Below are 21,656 nucleotides of genomic sequence, written 5' to 3' on the forward strand. Positions count from 1 at the left end.
AGAAAATGTCTGCAAAACTAATCCAAGCTGAAATTTAAGAAAACATAAATTTAAAGAAATAGTTCTTTTTTCCTCATCACATCTGACCAGACTAGAGGAAGATAGATATTTCTGTTGGGGACTACTGGATCTCTTCTCCATAGCTTTTTCCCTGCTTTTGCCTTTTTCTTTTCCTAACATAAAAGTTTATTACAAATGTATCTTCTGTTCCATGCATCAAACGAAGAAGTTTCACTTTTAAAATACCTAAATCCACCACAGATGACCATCCTTCTAACTGGGGCTCTAATTCACAGCTAAAAAAGACTTTCACAGACTTCTGTCTGATTTTCTTAGTTACACTCACAAGTCTTTAAATATAATTTAACACATTTCAGAAAGCTCTCAACTTCTGCAATCTCCCATCTTTTACCAGAAGTTCAGGAAAACCCCCAAACTGAATAGCTAAATAAATCAAAACCTGAAGAAGACTAAAAAATAAAAAAGAAAATGAAAAAAGAAAAACCAAGAATTTCAAGATCATAAAATAAAATAGCAGACTCCTGTATGACTGCACTTACCTATAAATATTCCCAAAATCACAGAATAGCTAAGGTCAGAGGGACCTCAGGAAATGGTTTAAATCCTTGCTCAGATTGCTTGTTATTGCATTCCACTGGGTTTTAAGTATCTGCAAGGATGGAGACTCCACAGTTTCATGGAATCTTCACAGCCTCTTTCCATTCCAGTATTTGACCACTCTCAAGGCAAGGAAGTACCTTTTTATGTTTAAATGGATTTTTATGTATGCGTATTCAATGTGTATCCATTGTCTCTCATCCTGTCACAAGGCACGAATCGAAGGGAACAGTTAGTTAGAAGGGACCTTCAAGGATTGTTGAGTTCAAATGCCTGACCTCTCCAGGGCTAACCAAAAGTCAAAGTAAATTATTGAGAGCATAGCCTAAATGGCTCTTGAACATCAACAGACAAGAGGCACCAACCACATTGATAGGAAGCATTTTCCATTGTTTCAATATCTTCACAATAAAGAAATTGTTCCTAATGTCCAATCTGACCCTTCCACTGAGACTTTGTGACAGTCCTTTGCATGCTGCCATCAATTCCCAGAAGCAGAGCCCAGAACCTGCCTCTATGCTTTTCCTTCTCAGAAGTTGTAGACAGCAATGAGACCGCCACTCAACCTTCTCTTCTTTGCATTGGATACTGCAAGTATCCTCTGCCCCTCATCGGACTTGCCTTCCAGCCCCATTACCAGCTCTGTTCCCCTCTTCCATGTTCAAGAATCTTAAAATATAGTCATATAGTGGAGCCCACAGTATAAAAAATTCTTTGCACAGAACTATACATAATGTTCAGTGTTGGTGAGGTTATGCTAACACTAAATACAGTGGGAGAATCACCTCTTTTGACTGGCTGTCCATGCTGCATTTAATGCAACCCACATGACCTGGCAGCCAGGTCACACTGGTGGCTCATGTTGGACATGCTGTCACCAGCAACCCTCAGATTCCTTCCCACTGAGCCGCTCTCCGGCCTTGTGTCTCCCAGCCTGTGCCTGCCTGGCATTGCTCCATCCCAGGTTCAGCACCTCGAATTTCCTTTGCTGACCTTCGTGCTGCTGCTGGCTCTGTCTTCTTATTATATGAGAATAACATGTTATATATTCTGCTGTTCAGGAGAACAGTGTCTAAATTAGCCCAACTAGTAACCATATAGTATCACTTGGCTGATAGTTCATGCTTGGCACTATACAGAATCTGACTGGCATTTTGAAGATTCAGAAATTACATATGTATATATGGATCATACAGTGTCACACTTACAATGTAAATTACTGTATGACATGTATTTACTTATTTGCCATTTGTGACCATTTTCTAGTTTTGGAAATCTGAAATTTAAGTCACAAAGGATATAAAACATCCTGCATTGTCACAGCAGAAAATACACAGCGAAACAGAAAGAAGTTCCTCATTTGAAAAGAAATTTCAAATTTTTCCCTCAAGTCTCCAGTCTCATAAGTCTCAAATTTTTCCACTCTTATAAATGGCAGAGCACGAAAAACATCTACAAGGCCTGAGACTATGGCTCACCAAGCAATTTAAACTGCAAAAACCAGAGCATCTGCCAAAAGAACCTATCATGTCCTCCCCCACACTTCTGGCTGCTAATTTTCATCCTCATTTCCCTTTGTACCAGTCACAGCCCTTGGACAGCCATGCATGAGAAGGCTGGGATAAATCCAGCTGAAAACAAAACCATACAAAGAATTGGTTATTTTCAGCCAGCTCCACTCTCCAAATTTATTTGTCACATAGCCATGTAAACAGCTACACATGCTGAGGGTGAACAGCAATACGGGGAGGGGAAAAGAAGCTGGAAGTGCTTCTTATGCAGCTGTAACAGGTTAAAGTGTTCACTGAATACTTTGGCTAAAGCTAAGCTGTCAACAGAGAGATACAAGCTATTGAAGGACTCACACAAAATCTTCTTGGCATTACTTCTAGGATGAGATAGGTTGGCCTCTGCAGATGCTTGCTTCTCTACTGAGTGTTAGAAGATTCCAGGATGACTAACTGAGATGTAGTGGCTTAGTCCCTATGTATCTAAATTAACTTAGATCTAGATGAGTCAAAAATGGTAGAAAACCGTAATTTGGGCTCTTTCAGCAATTCATTTTCCAACAACAATTTTTGTATGTGAAAAATAATTGTAGAATAGCTTACCATCACAAAAACATAGGAGGAGTGCGTATTTTCTGAATGCTTTGCAAATTTAAACCATAATTTACATCTACAGGCAATAAATTTCAATGACATGGTTCCTCAGTGAGCACATAATTCTCCAGTAGAAACAGTCACAACCACAGCTCCACTATAAATCACTTACATTTCTCTGGAGTCACTCAGTCACCTTGCTGGGTTGTAGGAAGGAATGGTCTTTTCCTCTTTGATCAAACTGGTCTTCCTTCTAGAAGTGTCTTTCACTTCTATGGTAGGTAAGGACAAAACGTTCTTAGCCTTCACTTAAAGTTATCTAGGGGTAAAAAGAAAGAAAGAAAGGAGTATGGTTAAGTACAAGCCTTCATGTTGTTTTTTATAACAAAGTATTACAATCACTTCTTTAAATCACACTTCAGTACATTTATGGGACCATATTCTTATATGCGTGCACTGTACACCTTGTAAGAAATCTCATGTTTTACATCCTTCTTTATATCAAGCACCCTGGAGTAGCAGCCCACTCCACGCCTGGGATTTGTAGTAACAGAATTACTTTAAAAAGTATAAGTCCACAGGAAAAAGAACAAAGCAAAACACATTATTTTCCACCATAACCATTTTGAAAAGCTTGCTCAGCTATAGTGACTCAAAGAAAACAGGGCGCAAGAAAACAGAAGTAATTAGAAAAGGTTCAAAGAAAACATACATCATCCACTGGTTAGAGCAGATCTTATACAAGGAGCAATTCAGTTTGCTACAGCTATCCAGACCAGAAAATTGACAACTTAAGACATTATATGATAGAAGACAACAACAGCCTTAACAAAACTGAGATACAGCACAGAGATCATCCATTCCTTGCCTCCTTGAGCACAGATTCAAAACAAAATGCAGTAACCTTTCTCCACAAAGTAGGTAACAGACCTGTGCACCTCTTCCCAAGAACACAGTTGATGCAAGGAGATTCTGTAAGTCAAAGCAGGGGGTGAAGTTATCCTTAGAAGAGAAGCTTCACTGCTCCTCAGCAAAATTCTGCTTGTGTAGGTTCTCAACACTTCCCTGTATTTGCATCCACAACTACATCCATGTGTACCTATCCAGTTCAACATATATAAATGCAGTTCATTAGCATCTACAGGCCCTAAGTTTCATCTCAGTGCAAACATTAAAAATCATACACTTCGAATTCCATCAGCTCTTCTTTTTTTTTGCTTTTATCTCCAGGATACAGCAGTGTTTTTGCTTTATTTTGGGTAAGTGCAGATCAATTAAAATTCCTTCACGGAAGTCTTCTGATCCAGCAGAAAGTGAATGACTGTCATCAGGAGCAAACACATTTTGCTGTCACAGAATAGCCTGTCAGTTTTGAGAATAAACTCACTTAATTAATTCTATCCATACCCATCGGATACACCAAAAGAAAATAGTTGTCTTGCTAGATACAGATCTTTCCACTTGTGAACTAAGTAACCCTATATGGAGACTTGTGCACTGGCATGTTATACGAAGCAGCAGACTATACAAGCAGAAAAGCAGTGGGACAAAAATAACTTTGTTCAGACCTCAGTATGCAACCAAAGTTCCTTTTGAAAAACATAGAAACTGATGCCCCAACGTTTCACATAAAAATTTATCTTGCTCAAAATCTGTGCACAGATCTATTTATTCATGTTCTTTCCAGACCTTACAATGAGGAATCAGAATTGCTGCTGCTCTTTTTTTTTCCTCCAGCTTTATATATCAAAGTATGCTTAGTATTCTATCTACACCCCCTCATCACTTCTACACTCCACAAAAGAAGAGGCTGCTGCGATGCTCACTGTTATGTTTGCTTCTGCAGCTCAAATGACTACACAGAAGATGGAACAGAATTCACTGTACAGCATGTTAATGACCAAAGACCTGTGGGACTATAACAGCAATTTAGGTCACCTTCTTATTCTGGACCCTTTGTCCAACTGCTCTGTCTGTTTAAAATGCAAAAACAAAATGACAGGATTGTAGCTCATCCAGCTCAAAAGGAATTCATGTTTTGTTTGACATCTTGCACAACGCTGTAATATGAGGGCTGCTCCGAAAGTAATGCCTCCTATTTTATTATATAGGCTCATGGTATCAGAGCCAGACATTGGTGGTATGGTTGAACCTTTTCACCAGTACCCCACTATATCCCACTATATTTGACAGATGGCAGCAGAGGGGCAGTCTTTCCCCAACCATCTGTTATACTACTCCTCTGGAAGATCAGATGAGCATTCATGATTTCTTTAAAAATTAATTTGTTATATTCTCTAATTCTATTATACCCCCAAAAGAAATCTACTTGTTCCAAAGATACAGGAAGATATTTTTACATAAAGAATTTCTTAGCTCGTGCTTTGAATTTCTGAATAACCCAATGACTCAAGTAACCTATAGGATTAAACAAACATACTGGTTATTTTGAGTATTACAAGCTAAACCTGAGCACAAACTCAGACTATTTCCGTAAGCTGCATAAGGCATAAAGCAAAAGCTACAAAGGGTAATGTGATCTTACTGACATTACTGCTACAGGACTTCTTTGGCCATTGATAAAGCCATGGTTGCATTACAAAGCCATCTCGTATAAGTATTGGTAAAATATCTATAACAGGTATTTTTACACAATACACTATTAAAAACAATGTCCTAGAGAAAAAATTATTTGAAGACTTATAAACAATTTTCTCAATTATTTAGAGTTTGTGTATTATTTATAGGAAAATTCCAATGGCTCATATCTTTGACTATGTATGCTGAAACATTCCATTTTTGTACATAAGCATTCTACAATGACTGTAGCCCATAGGGTGAAACTAAGTAAAAGCCTAATGCAGGATTTGGACTGACACCCTTATCATATGAACAACCAAGCACTGGTTTAAGACTAAATAACATTTATTCTATTATGTAATTGTACAGTCAACCCAATGTACTATTTCAGCCATGTGTATTTACTATGTTGTTTATCTAAAAGCCTTTACCCAGAAAACTTATCTCACAAAAACGAACCCTGTTTTGCTAGCAAGTTTTGGAGCCTATGTAAAATACAGCAACAAAAGAAACAAACACACCTGCAGAAAGGTCCCTTTGAGCTAATCTATGATATAACTGTCCTAATCTGGAAACAGCATAAGGAGTAAACGAGATCAATAACAATTTGAAGAATTAAAGAAACAATGGTATTATACTGCAAACTTCCCTAAATATTATGCTGTTAAACCAAAAGAAGTCACTTGTTTTATTCTGTAATTTCAGGAGATTAATAAGCTGTGATGAAAACAGCAATACTTCAGAAATTCTCAGAGTTGGCATCACTTCTCTTAGATAATGAAAAGATAAATGTGAGAGAAATGATCTGTCTACGTGTAAAGTCACATAATACTAGAATCCATGCACCTCTCTCATTAAGATAACCAGTAACATTCCCTGTAAGTTGATACACTTATTTTGCAGGACTCAAAAACACTAATTAAAATGTTATAATTGCATCCTGTCTTTAGTTGTATACTCTTTCTCTTATGAATTTGGACAGACTTTAAAATAGAGAAATACTCCATATTTCTCTTGCTGATTTACCTTAATATACACTGACCTGTGTATATATACCTCCTGAATCTGAGTCGTAAGTGGACAGGCTGAAAGGAAACCATGGGTAAGACCTATGTCTAAATAACTCCTCACGTGGCCAGCTGTTTATCATGCCAACGTAAACACTCTGTATGAAAGAGATGATAAAAGACAAAGGCTAAGTAGCTAGATCAGACCATGTGCCAACAAAGATATAACACTGGCTTTGGGACAATCAGATGGAATAGGGTAAAGGGTTGTTAAGCTGACATCTGGGCTTGGGGAGGCAAACAGATAGAAGCATCCTTCTGAAGGAGATCTTGTGGCAAATACGACTGGGAATATTTTTCTTCAGCAGTCCCCAGTGGGAAGCATGTCACCTACTTTCTCTGATATTCCTTCCAGCTTTGCCTGCCCTTCTCATTTCAGTTATAGGGTGCCATTCCACATTGGGATACATAGCAGGATCTACAGACACAACTGCCAAGTAGATAGCTGCGACTCTAGAAATGAAACGTCACACATGGTTTTCTAAGCTAGAATTTTGCAGTCACTGCTGGCGCTGACAGGGATATAGGTGAAATCTGAGTTTCAATTCTCAACCCACCTCGTTTCCAAGTTGTTTTTATCCTGGCTACCTGAGAACATCAGTTATTTACAAACAATATTTCCATGCACCTGTGGCAATCCTAAACCAGGTGAATGGTGCAGAAGGTTTCTGCAGAGGAAAAACAGGAGAAATTCCATAAAACTTTAATTTGACTTCTTTTCTAATCCTTTCTCTTTTTCTTCTTACTTTTGCCCCCCAGTCTCACTTGTGCCACAGTTTCTCTCCCCTCCCGCAGTACAGTATGTGCAGAGTATCCCTCTTGCTGGGAGCCAGAAGGGACAGCAGCACAAGAGGCAGAACACAGTGACAGCCAGGATGCCTCCTTGTCACCAGAGGCAATGCAGGGACACAGGAAGGGCTCGGACTGGATGGAACAAGGGTCAGTGATGCTGAAAAGGTACAAGGGCATGAGGCTTAAAAAACAGACAAGGACTGATAAATGCTGGGGATAGGCCAGGCTGCAGGAGCAGATATTTATCTGAGGGGAGGATGATTTGAATTGTTACACTAAACAGGGGAGGCCTAATCCAAGCATGTGAGCAGTAGTGTGCCTGAAGGAACTCGCTCTTGTGGACCTGTAAGCAGGAAGATCTCCTTGTGCTACCTTCAAATCCAAAATCTGCCCTCTGAGCTTTGGTAGGTCAGAATGTAATTATTTGGTAGACCGGAATGTAATTAAACATTCAGACATACTGTGGAGTTCTGTTTATTTCATTGTATTCATTATATGGGTTGGTACATACTTTACAAAGTAGTGCAAGTCGCCTTTTTTTGACTAATCACCTATTTGTATCACCCAATTCATTTTATACATGCTGAGCACGAGGTGGTTCTGGGGGATAATGGCAAGATTTCCAGGCAGGATGCAGCTGCAGGACAACCTGAGCCAATCTAAACTGGCCCAAGCAGCTCTAGCTTCCTTCACCTTCCTCTTCAGCTCCAGCTGCAGACTCCCACTCCTTCCTTGTGCTGACTTGGACATTTGCAAAGCTGCAAGGTGAGGCAGGTCATGAGGCTAAATTATGTGAAAACAGCCTTGCAAAAGAAGTGATCAGCTTTTGATCAAAACTGGGATATCCCTACTGGTGTTAGAAGGGGTACGGCCAGGAAGGTGGGACTGCACAGCTGGGATGTGAGAGGCTTGCACCGCTTGTAGGATGATTTAAGCCCATACTACTATTGAAGAAGCATTTATTACACCATGACTTAACTAGCCTACGGACTCTACCAACCTGAAAGTATCAGACAGAGCTGCAGCTTCCCCAGTACTGCCATGCCCTTCACTCCTCCGCAAGCTACAAAGATGCACTACAAACTGTGACAATCTGCACTACAAATAGGACGGAAGCACAGTCCTCAGGGTACCGGCATAGGTATGTGCTCCACCACAGCAATCCCAGATACCTAGGACAGTAACACCGAAATACAGAAACCACTTCTTTTGGTTTACGTGTTTTAAGAAACTGGGTCCCATTATGAGAAAGGACATACATATTCAAAACTGGCAGGTTTTGCCATATTATTATTGCATCTTTACATAGACATGTACATACTTGAGATCAATTATCCTATTGTTAGTATTTGCATTACTAAACAAAAACTAAATCAGAGTAAAATGCTAAGTATTGCTTTAAAACTTCATAAACATTGCAAGGAGATTCTAAATTCTACTCAGCATCACTCTTTATTTTAATTATATTTTATTTGGGCAATGCGCTTATCACATTTTTTTCCAGATGACACATCTCTGGTTTATCTAAAAGTCTACAACATATATTCAGATTGCTTATATCATTTATATATACGAAAACAAGATACACACAAAAACAATTGCAGGCCATAATTCTACTTAGTTATTGTCCATTTTTTAAGAGTTCTGTTTAATAGTCAGAAGAGTAAACATTAAATGAAACCCTAATTTCAGATCTCAGCTTATAAAAGAGAAATCAAACATTCTGTGATTAAATTGAAAGTTCAAGAAATTCTTTTCCTTATTTAATAATTTTAGATTTTTCTATCTATTCATTTTCCCCGTAATTATGAAAAAATAAAAGGAAAAAAAACGAGAAGAAAAACACAGTAAATAGAGAGGGGAGAAATACCTTATCTGCATTTCTCTTCCGATTATGTTTGGACAACAGTATTTCCTAAACGTAGCCTATTCACTGCTGGATATGTAATTACCTTCAGTTCATAGTCTAGACATTAATGCTTTCGTAGTATTTAAGACTCCTTGTAACATGCTTGCTGCTTTAAGTAAGCAAGGCTAAATCTTGACCAGATAAATTAGCAAAGAATGCAATAAAAGCTGCAATAAAAGAACTTTATCCTCCAAACCTTCAAGTTGCTGCTAAATGAGATTTCTTTGAAATGCAGATCAGTTGAACTAGATTAGTGAATTTTAGCTCCTGTCAACATCATAACAAAATACAAATACAATTGTTCACTGGCCTTATCTCCATGCTTCCATCTGCTGCCTTGTTATTTACTTTCCTTGATTTACTATGCAGATCTAAATAAGACACATCAAGGAGGGCTTACAACACAATGGCTTCTTAAGCTTTACATCAAGGTATTTGAAACTGAAGCCCTGAAAGGGCTGCCATCAAAGACATATCTCTAATGAACTTCCATATCAGAGGAGGTTTGGTATTTAATACTGCTGTGAAAAGAAAAAGCTACAAATCAGAATGGCCTATGAAGGAAAACGTCTGCAAATCTTGATGAGATTAGCACCTAGCAGAATTAATATCCCAATAAAAATGATATCTGGCTCCTCGAAGAGTTAAACTTCCAACCTTTGCAAAAATAACGTGTGGTGTCAGAATGGGAAAACTCAGTTGACAAGGTTAAAAGGTCAGGGCGGCATTCTTTGTTTCCCCACAAACTGCTCAAAAAACAGCTTTTGCTTGTGGCGTAATTAAGATATTGTTGACAAACAAACATTGGAAAGAAATAATTAGCACACGCAACAGTGCTATTGTGGTGCTTTCTGCAACATTGCAATTTCACAGCATCTTCAAAAAATTAGCAACAACTTCACGGTGAAACAACATAATCTAAAATGACAGCATGCAACATTTGTTCATCAATTTTACTATTTCCCTTTCTCCCCCACAGCAATCTACAGCAGCACAGGATAAAATCTTCTGTCAGTTTGCTTAAAGAAAAACAATCCTTAAGTGCCATTTCTGCTAGGTGCCACGACCCCATTTGCACAGAGCCATAAATGAAATAAGAATTGAACCTGACCATTTCAATTCTCTGCATTAAGCACATATAAAATGAAAATACAAAGTTTACAAGTTTCCACAACCCATACTAACAGTACATAAACTAACAGTGCGCAGCTGTTTGATGGTACCTTTAGCCAGGCACCGGAGTATATAAGCAAATGATGCCTTTCTTTCTTAAGAAAGCATTTCAATCATTTATGTTCCTCTCTAGCGAGGGAAGATCCCACAAGCATGTTCCATTCCATGGATCAATCAGCTCCAAACCGAAGCAGACATGTTGTATGCTCCAGTGCCCGGGAATCATGCTGCAGGCTCACCAGATGATGAAAATTGAGGTATGCAGTGTATGGGAGCCCCACATGGCACCCGCTAGCTTCTGGGCATGTCAAACTTCACTACTACCCTACAGTCAATGACAGCAAACACCTTCCCTTCTCTTCTTGCCTCCAAACATGTGCTTGTCTTTCTACCCTCCTTCCAAATTACAGGCAGTCTTCCAGAAACAAAGCCCCCAAACACAAGCAACCTCCCATGGCTACGCTGCAGAAACCGTGCTCGTCTTTTTGCTGGATTTCATTTCATATGGGCTGTGTTCCAAGCTTACTTACAGCCACAAGAGACCACTACCTTTCCTTGTTTAATGAAACGACAAAACAACAGATTTGCATATGTAAAAGCAGGTGCTGTAACAGGTTTGACTACTCTTGACCTAAAGCATGTAAAAAAGATTTATCAGCAACAGCTGTCCCTGAGGTACCGGGGCTCTGACGGACAGTCAAAACTTTGCCATCTGCACTGCCGTGTGTTATAAATGACAATCTGAATTAAAAGCTGGTCAACAAATCTCGTATAACTAATTCCTCCTGCATCCCCATCCATATGTTGAATCCCCAAGATACACAACACTTGGATTATCTATTATAAATACCAATCTTTAAATCTGAGCGAGTTGCAACTTATTCAAGGAAGAAGCGTTTAAATAATTCTCTGAACTTACATATGCTTGAAACGCATCGACTGCTTTACATCACAAATCAAACCTGTATTCTTTTCAACTTGCATTATATCTCTTTTCAAAATAAAAAATAGCTATACATATTTACATAGTCTAATTTGGGGATTTACAGAGCTACAGCATTGTTTAGCTTGTGGATTATTAAGCGATATAATTTTTGTTCAGCTCAACTTCTCTGAAGTCTTTCTTGAATGCCCCAACAACAAAAAAAAAATGATCGACAGAAAAACATTTCCGAACATCTCTGTATTCTCTGCATAATGGATTCATGGAGGGAAAGAGAGGTTTACATTTTATGTTCTGATTTTTCCATACTAAGAGGAAATGCAGTTTTTCCCCCAGACCAAAGGAATGAACCTGAGAGTCTAAACGTGACCCCCTGGTGCACACAGCGACTTGTTCTGGAGCTATGCTAGCAGAAGGTAGCACCATATGCCCCAAGCCCCAACTTGGATGCTCTTTCTACAGTCTAATGTGCTTGTCAAAAGATGTTAAAATCACAGATTTACTTTCTCTGAATGTACTTCATTACTGTACAAAGTAAAAGACAGGATAGCACACGTTATTATGTCTTATACATATTGGTCTCCAAAACATCCTTCCAACAGTTTAATTGATTACTGTGGTGTTTAACGTTACAGCAATCATATGCCTGATACCAATCACAGCCATTATACCTCTCAAGAATTATAAATATGTTCTAAAATATATTGTTAATCATTTTCCTTACCACAGACCTCAGGATAATAATAATCAGGATTATTAGGATTGATTAGGTAGACAGATTAGAATTAAGAACAAAAAAATTACCCATGGAGAACATACAAGAAGTTAAGTAATAGTAAAGCTGCTTCGTAGCACATCTAATGATTTTTTTAAATGCTGCAGCCAATGTAAATTCATAAACTTGGCAATTTGTTCTTCAGATTTTAGAATAAAAACTAGCTTTTCTAAGCATATATATATATATATATATATATGTGCACATATGCATTTCCCTGCACTGCTGAAAGACAGGATGCATCTTTTTCTCAAGAGGATAATAAAGTGATCCTGCAAAAAATTTGTGAGATCCAAGTGTCCCTTTAAACTGTTACAATTCACTGCAAAAACCATGCAGTCAAACAAAAAAGAAGGAATACAATTTATTTACTCGCTGGGTTGTCGCTGTCTGTTGAGAGCTACAGTGATCCCCTCAAGAGCATAAATATTTAGACAAATCTCAAAATGTGTATTATATACTTGACAGAACATATTTACATGACAGCTCAGCGCTACGGCAATCTGATCGAAATATTTCATATAAAACAAAGTCAAATTGGAGGGGAAAAAAAAAAGGGGGGGAGTCAGCTCAGCCATGTAAAGAAGCTTGAGATTAAAAACAGAGCCATTTAGAAACAGATTAGCCATTTAAGTGTTCGTGTCAAAATTACGATAACCTTCATCTACTTCTCGATTCACTGTATCCTACGGATGAGTTTATGAAAATCTCAGATGAGCAGCACACAGCATTAACTCCGTGTCTTCTCTAACTAAGCCCTTTAATTGCCTGCTCTTCATCTGCTGCCCTCCCCAGGACCCACCTCGGGCACAGGCAGCTCAGTGCGGCCGCAGGCATCCCTGCAGGGTCGTCCTGCCCGGGAGGGGGACATGTCCCTGCCCAGCACTAACCTCCAAGCCGCGGGGAGACAGGGAAAAAGGTGGAATAAGCCTCATAAAGGCTGCTGTCACTCCTGTCAGCAGAGCAATGAGAGGGCCGAGGGAAGGCTCTTTGATCTCCATGAAGCCCTGGGCTCATTTATCCCTTGGTGATCTTGGCCTTCTTTAAAGAAATTACACATGTTGGGATCAGATATGGTGTTTTTGGGGTTGGCTCACAGAAGCAGTAACAAGCGCATAGGCATTCACATTAGGCATTCTCACTCTTCAAACACCACCATGAACAGACAGGCAATTCTATGCCAGAAGGTGGAAAGCAAGAGACTGGGTAATTCAAGATGGCAAAACGCATGAGAAACATATGCAGAATATGCAGAATAAATGGTGAAGAGCCTTACAAACACAAACTTTGTGGTGTGAACACAACGGAAAACACAGCTGGCTGCACACAGCCTCAGACATCCAGACATGACTGATCATGGCCCCATGCATGACTGGGAGACAAGGAAAGGAGATGGCATGGACAGGGAGGAGAACACTAAAAAAGCCCATACGGTTGAGTGGCTGACATTCTCAGAGCATTTACAGAAATAGTTTCTTCAAATCCAGCAATGTAGGAGAAAATAGGTGCAAAAGATTTGCAAGAATGCACTCACTGAAAAGATGCTGTGTCAGTAACCTGGAGGGCCACCTACACTCCTGCCAGGGAATAGAGGAGCTACTTACAAATAGATTAAAAGAAAGTAAAACAGCAAAGATAGAAAAGATTCACAAGGAACAGGCCCTGAGCCATGCAGGAAATGGGAAGCAGCTGGTCAGCAGTAGAGATTCTGAACCACCGTCTTTACTCACTACTGTGCAATACTAAAATCAGATACAAACACCTACCAAGCATCTCAGTAGGATGCAATCGCTGCTTCATGCTCCCTGATGAGCACACTGCTCTCACCTGCACAGGAAGCAGCAAGTCCAGCACCCCACTGAACTGCACCTGTGAAGTGTCTGGTGTGTGAATGGACAAAGCCCGTCACTCTTCAGGTGAGTCACAAGATGGGGAAGGCTGCAAGAACAACTTTTTTCTTAGTAGTAGGGGTATTGTTAGGTTAGTTATTTCAATTTACATACTAAGTTGCATTTAGCTGTAATTTTCACCATCAAAAGTTAGGAAGCAGTGGTGGAAAAATGTTGAGGATATTTGCTTTTCTCATTCCACCCTTTCAAACTATAAACCAATTGCTCAGACTTCATATTGAAAACTGTTGCCTTTTGTTAAAAGGTATGTGCCTCAGAGTGTACAGTGAATGGTTTCCACCCTCGGACTTATTTAATGTATTAAGTAGCACAGAGAGGTTATCTTTCAGTTCACAGCAAATAAAAAACAGAATACTAATATTTTATATTAAAACAAGGTACCAAACAGTGAATTTTCGGACATTAATTTTCCTACAAATATATATTTCCTTATTGTTTACATACAGCAATTCTCTTAATAAACTGTCTTAATTTTGAAAGTGGGAAACTAAAAATGCAATTATGAAGTGTTCTTTTTATTTGCAATTAAATTCCAAGGTTGCAGAATACTGTATCTGTCCCAATTTTACGGAACTGCTTAAGGCATCTGCCAACCAAGTTTCAAGAGGATTAGTCGTAATGAAAATGCAACATATGTAAATACTATGATGTATTTAAATGTCAAATATTTCAAACACAATAGCAAATTTACAAACTCAGAGTTATCCTTCCAAACATATAATTCTATCAGTTTCCACCACGAAAGATAAAAACTTGGAAACAGCCCCTTTGTACTCTCCTGTAGAAACTACACAATGTGGCAATACGCTAACCTGGCCTTCTTAATGTATCTCTATTTAACTGAGCATATGGGTTTTTCTTTGTGAATACACAGCATAGTCTACCTTTAACACCCATTCCACAAACTTCAGATTCACACTGCAGATTCAGAGGAATATTGTTCCAAGCAAAAATTAGTTACGCTATAAACTTCAAAAAGCACTTTTTGTTTGTGTTCTCTATGTATCTCGTTTACCTGGTACTATGTGTAACATCAGAACAGGAAAAAGAACACCATTATACAAAAAAACAAAATAAATAAAACCGTGCAACTAAACGCTCTTCTGATTTCAGACACATTTTTCTCATCTCTGGATGTAGTACAACCTTGCTGTGAACTGTTTGGTTTCCACTACTTAGAGACAGACGGTTTCATACCGCTCAACAGAGATTACTGCTGTCTATCTAAATAGGGCTTACAGTGGCATCAGCATATTTTATTAACTCAGAACCATAAATCCTATTCTTATATGCTCTCAAAGACCAACACTCCTAGGGTCAGTTAAATTTACATCTGCATGGCACCTACCAGGAAGAAGCTTCAAAGTAAAGAAACACTCCCTTCCAACACACACCCCCAGAAATCTGGATATCTACTGAAAGTTTAAAAAGCAGTACTCCATCCTTAATATTGAAGGACAGCTTTTCAACAAGGTCTATAGCACACGGTAACACTGCACAGCATCTCAATACACTGTATAACATAATGAATATAATTATTATATTGCATAAGATTACTATATGCTGTATATATATAATGTAAATACAACATAGGTTTTCTGTCTTTCAGTAATTCTCCCTCTTTTGCACCACAAGCATCCATATGCAGGCCAGCCCATCTTAACATCCACACTTACCTGAGATTCAGACAGTAAACCCATATAAACAAAAAAACATTTCAGAGCATTCAAGGAATGTTCCTTTATATCCCACTGAATATTAGTACATGGAAGTGCAACCAAATTATTTGTGTACATATTTCTCTGCTCTCCTCAGAGAGGAACACCATGACAATGTTTTGAATATATACTGTTAAGAACTAGGGAGCAAAACGAAAGAGAGACAACAAAGCCAAAGAAATAACAGCCAAATAACAAAAAAATTCTGAATTCAGTTGAAACTCCCATAATCCAAACAATACTGCTATTTAAAAGCCTGGTGTGTACTCACATGTACCTTCACACTAACACAGCAATGGCATAAGCAAATAATGCAGCAATGCCATAGTTGACTCCCAGACAAACCTGTAGATTTACACAAGCCATATGCACTTACCAAATAAATACTGATTTTTTTTCACTGAGTTGAACTCAGTGAAAAACTCAGAAGAACTCAGTTGAGCCTCCATTCATCTTTAGAAATACAAATCAGGTATCAGTGTCTCCTTGAGGGAAGAACAATGTTAGTAATACCCTCTGTATTACTAATGACAAAAAAATTCTATATTGTAGTCAAGAGGTTTCCTAAAAGCAAACAGAGAAGTGCTGAAAAAAACCTTGCTGAACTTGGAGACTCTAAATAAAATGTATGTTTAATTCCATCGACCTGTTGTGTTTTCTCCTCCCCCCTCCCACTGTGTCCTAAATCAAAATCAGACATAGGGCAAGATGAAACAATAGTTGAACTTGACCTGAGAGGTCATTTCTAACCTAAATGATGCCATGAAAGTAACTCAAGTTGTGCCAGAGGAAGTTTAGATTTGACACAGGGAAGATTTGCTTCTTAGAGAGGGTTGTCAAGCATCGGAACAGGCCATCCAAGGAAGTGATGCAGTTCCCATCCCTGGGGGTGGAGATGGACACAGCACACTAAGGGACATGGTTTAGTGATGAGACGTGATTGATCAGGCTGATTGTTGGACTCGATGATCTTCAAGGTCTTTTACAACCTAAATGTCATCCAGACACTTCTTGACCTCTGGGAAGCTCAGTGCCATGACATCTTCCCTGAGGAGCCCTTTCCAGTGCCTGACTACCCTCTCATTGAAGAAACTTTTGCTGATACCCCAACCTCAGTCTCCCCAGCTTCGTACCACTGACCAAGACTCCCAAATCTCTTTCAGCAAGGCTGTGCTCCAGCTTCTCATCACCCAGTCTGTATACATAACTAGTCTTGCCCCCTCCCTGGCTATTGTTCAGCTTTATGTGGATGGTGACTGTCTAACTCCCTAGTTTGTCAAGATCTCTCTGCAAGGCCTCTCCACCCTTGATGGAGTCAACAGCTCCTCCCAATATATTACTATGAGCAAACACACTCAAAACACCTTCATGCCCTATCTCAAGCCATTTATTAAAACATGAAAGAGAACTGAGAGCTGGATAACCAACATGAAATCAATCTCTGTATCAACTGCAATATCTTAATTATTGCTAAATATCTATAATGGAGTAAATGACTCATTAAAGTTTTCCTACTGTTTGCTAGAAATCATACATAATTATAAAACCTAGAAGCCATGATCATGGTTCTACAATTGGAAGATTTGATTTGAAGTTGATAAACCAACCTAAAAGACTAAGTGGTCTGCAATCTGAAATCTTGTTTTTATCTTGTTTTGCTGCAATACAAAACTGTTCAGCGTAACTTCCTCGCAAACAGCAATTTACCAATTCAATACTAGAACAGCTATGAAGAGGAAAAGTGTGCTTTGAAGCTATTTGATCTCCTCTTATCAAAACTGCGGTCTTGTACTGATTTCAGAATCTAGTTTATTTGCTATTTTGCAACAAAAAAGTAGAAAGACTACAAAAAGCAAATGCCAGAAGTAAACATTTTGATCAACGTAATTCTCTTTCAAAAAGCAAAACTCCTGCTGTTCTTTTATTTTTTTAATAGAAAGAAAAAACAAAAAAAAAAAAACAAAAAAAAAACCTTGAAATTTAACAAGAAAATAAATGTGTGTGTATGACTTGTTTACATCAGACAGAAATAAATCCCTCACAAGTTTGGAGAACACAGGATTTTTTTTTTTGGTACCGTATGAAAAATATTTAAGGAAATGCCTAAAACACTTTTGACAACTTAACCATGTAGTAGTTCAGACCCCACTGCAATATGCAATACATACAGACTTTTCAAGTCTGTATTTTTTCAGTTTTAGCACATATAAAAGGGGCAGGGTACAACTGTACTGCATGTGAAAAGGTAGGGGGTGCAGCAGCATGTGATGTATCACCAAGAAATGGAAGGCGTACTGAGTCTGAAACACTGATGACTTGCTGCGATCTGCATGCCAGCAAAAATACGGTTTGGAAGAGACTAATGAAGTGGTCGGCACCACATAGGAAAAAAGAAGAAAAAAGATGTGCACAAAATACTTTAAGCATGATAAACATGAAATTCAGCTGCCCAAGTAAAACTGCACAGAAGCTCCTTTCTTCAGATGCATTCCAGGCAGCATCTACATAAACACCAGGCTGGCCTTCAGCACATTGCCACAACCTCAGGATTCTTAGTAATACCTAAGAGAGTTTGAGGCCTAAGTTTTTCACTTAAGTATTTCTCAACTGAGCAACTCCCATTTTGCCAGCTGTTCTGTGAGAAGGCTGTCATTGCAGATAGTGTGACCGCTCACAAGGATGTAAGTGACTTTTCAAGACACATCAGTGCTCACAGGACTGCATCCTGAGATGGGACAGGCAGAGTCAGACCACTACCACCACAAGGGGAACACACCCCCACGCCCATCTCTAACTCTGCCTTTCCAGGTGGAAAGAGCAAATATGACTATTTGATCTCTAGTGTATGCAAAGGTTTGTACAAACCAAATCACCAGCACTTCACTGAGAACTCTTAAACAATTTAAAGCGTTTTTGGAATGAAAGTACCCCACATCCTAAAAATTAAAGAGCGAGAGCATCAGTAGAGAGCTGGTAGCTGGGCTCACATTTGATTAGCAAAACACCTGCCAATAAACTGCATACACTATCTTCTTAGCCAGAATGTATACTTCTTAGCCAGTATTTTTTAACCAAACAGCAAATATCTATCATTCTTCCAGAGAAACACTTATCGCGTCCTCTTGACAACTTACATCACTGTCAAAAAATATTATTAGTGGTACTGAGATGTAGATTCTCTATGATTTGCAGCATTCAAAAAAATTTAAGATTCTCATCTGAACCCAATCAGATTTTTATAGCAAATGAAATTTTCAACAGAATGAGTGGAATACAAATGCCAGTACCTTAAACTATAATCAAAGACTGATGAACTTTTATCCTGTGAAAACACACTAAGTCTTTTTATACCATCATAACACAATCCCAATCTCTCCCATATTGCAACAGTCTTATTTGTCCTTCTGAAATACTTCTGAAATGTAAACAACAACTCACAAGACAGCTGCAACAGCAAATCTCAACACAACAGTTCTGCGGGTCACTCTGGACCCACTGCACCTTAAGTTTACCTCACTGATGAGTACACCCTTTCATTATTCTTCATTCTCCCCCTGCTACCTTCCTTGATACAGCTTCAGTGTCTGCTGGACTGTTAGTTGGACTGTTCCATAACAGCATACATCAGCAAAAAGCTAACACTACCAAAACAATAAATAGCATTTTTATCAACTCAGCATGCTGAAATAACTGAGTGGAGTCCAAGAAATACTGGATCAGATGCCCACAATTTATACAAAGACTAAATAATTGAGCATCTGCTGAAAAATTCAATTCCTTCCATGCTGCTCGTACCAGTAATCTCAACTTCTATACTTTATCTCAGTCTCTACTTTCTCTTGAGTAATTTTGCATTTTATTATTTTAAATTTACTGAATTATCTGAGATCCCCTGCTGATGATTCTTCGTATTCTTTCCCAGTTCCAGTCCCTTCAGATGTTGCTCCTCCTTTCATATGTCCCTTCAGAAAGAAGGCTGCCTTTCACATGATACCAGTGACAGCTTTCCTGCTTTCATTCCTTCAGTTCAAATTCTTTACCATTATGTCCTGCAGGATGAAGAAATGCTACAGGTTCTTACTGAACAAAGAGATTTACAACAGAAACAGAAAACTGAGATGGCGCTAAGGTGCTGGAGTTTATAGGCAGCTGCAGGAGACAATAGCACAAGAACATCTAGGAAAAAGTAAGGTATGATATTTAATGTCAAGGGAGTACTTGCTCAAAAACCCTTAAAGCATCTCCTTTTTGCTGTCCACAGCACCGAGGAGTCGCAGACTTTCTAATGTAAAATATTTCACAGCTCCACGTAGATACAGGAGATTTTATTACAAGCCAACAGGATTCTAAACATGCCAGTTCTCTTTTAAGAATAATTTCTTTACTAGTTTATAACCTTCTAGCTTAGGCCAATAACATGGGTACAAATGATACAGTTAATGTTGTCAGTTCTCTGAATACTACAAATATTTTTGCACCAGCTTTCATATATCCCATTTTAATTCTAAGAATTTAAGGTTAAAAAAAAAAAAACAAAACCACACACAAAAAAAACCAATCAGAGATAAAGTTCAAAAGTACATATTTGAAGTCTTAAGCCTATGGAAAAGGTTTTTAAAAACAGGAAAACAATGAGAATTTCAAATATTTTGATGCCTCTGAGTTTTATCTATGTTCCTACAAGTGACAAGTTAAAATGACTGACTACTCCACTAAATTCAGTTCATGATAAGGGACTACAGAGGGCTGGCGTGAAGTTAAAGACTATGGTTGTACAGTTAAGAATTTTAACAAGGCCTGACTTGTATTCTATATTAAGTCTTAAAAAGGCTACATCATTCTGTCAGATACCAACTAGGAGTCCTTTATGAATGAATGCTAAAGCCCTTTGGACAGAAAGGAGGCGCAAACAGAAAGGACCTCCTGCCAAAGGAGGAGTCTCGTTTCATTCCCTCTCAGTAAATGCTCATTTGAATGCTGGTATCAAGTTACAGGATAATAGAAAGCAAGACTGCTTAGGAACCTGCCCAGAGCAGCTTATCGTCATGGAGCTCCAGCTTCTTGCATGGGATGGCAACATTTGGAAAGTGATCTGCTATAAACACACAATCCCCACCTGAAATGCAACCTAAAGAATGGCGGTAGGAGAGACTAAACACACAAATACATGCTCAGCTGCTCGGTTTAAACTAAACCTCTATTTTCTTTTATTAATGGCATAGTGTTTCTAACGGGAGCATGACATTCAGTCTCTCTGAATCAAACTATTTCTGTAGCATGGGGAGGTAGCACCGAGAATGCTCTAGAGCAACAGCACCAGCACAGCTCAGTCCACCTCCTACAGGGAACAAGTGACTGAGATAGAAACAGGCACACATCTAAATATCTCACATGACAAGCAAGAGCAAGCCAAAAGAACAGTCATTAGACTGGAATATAGACAACTTTAAACAAATTCAGTTTATTTTCTGCAAACCTAGGACTGCTTTTTCCTTGTTTTTCTAAATGTGGTTTTCAACTATCTAGAAATAATTATTGCATTCATCCAATGGTTTTTCAATATCTGAAACTTCAGCTCCTTATATTTCAGTCTGTAACATTCTGTGGTGGTTGTGATTTGCAGATTAGTTTTGCTCCTTTTAGATTAACTAACAGGATTATTAAAAATCTAGTCTCAGATCTTTGCTGATGGATAGAACATACATAACGCTTAATGAAAGAGAGTAACAACATATTCCATTTCCATTAAGTATATAATATTATAACTCTATGCTATGTGATCAGATTACTAAATGGAACCAGCACTTCCATGTCTTCCTACTTTAAGCCCCAGTATTTCTATGCCCAAAAGTAACTTTTCATCAACTTATTTATCTTCCTAAGTCAGTCTCTCATATGAAACTGCATACAGTTTACAACTGACAAAACAGAATGTAAAATGTCCAAGTAAAAACCACTGTTAAATTTCAAACAGAAGATGAGGGGCAGATGACCAGTTTACCATCACAATATTGGTACCAAGGTTATATGTCACACCTAACCCTAAGGACCAAGCCTTCAAGAAGAATA

The 21,656-nt window shown here is 38.5% G+C and overlaps 1 protein-coding gene across 1 annotated transcript in view; it reads right to left on the reverse strand.

Annotated features, from left to right (window-relative positions):
* FOXP2 (forkhead box P2) overlaps window positions 1-3,056 on the reverse strand; it is a 329,056-nt gene extending 326,000 nt beyond the window's left edge. Inside the window, 1 exon segment of the mRNA XM_032442956.1 lies at window positions 2,893-3,056. The gene's annotated coding sequence lies outside the window, so the exon portion shown is untranslated.
* Window positions 3,057-21,656: the final 18,600 nt, after the last annotated feature.

This window comes from Coturnix japonica, chromosome 1 (genome assembly GCF_001577835.2).
Source record: "Coturnix japonica isolate 7356 chromosome 1, Coturnix japonica 2.1, whole genome shotgun sequence".
NCBI classification, from domain to species: domain Eukaryota; kingdom Metazoa; phylum Chordata; class Aves; order Galliformes; family Phasianidae; genus Coturnix; species Coturnix japonica.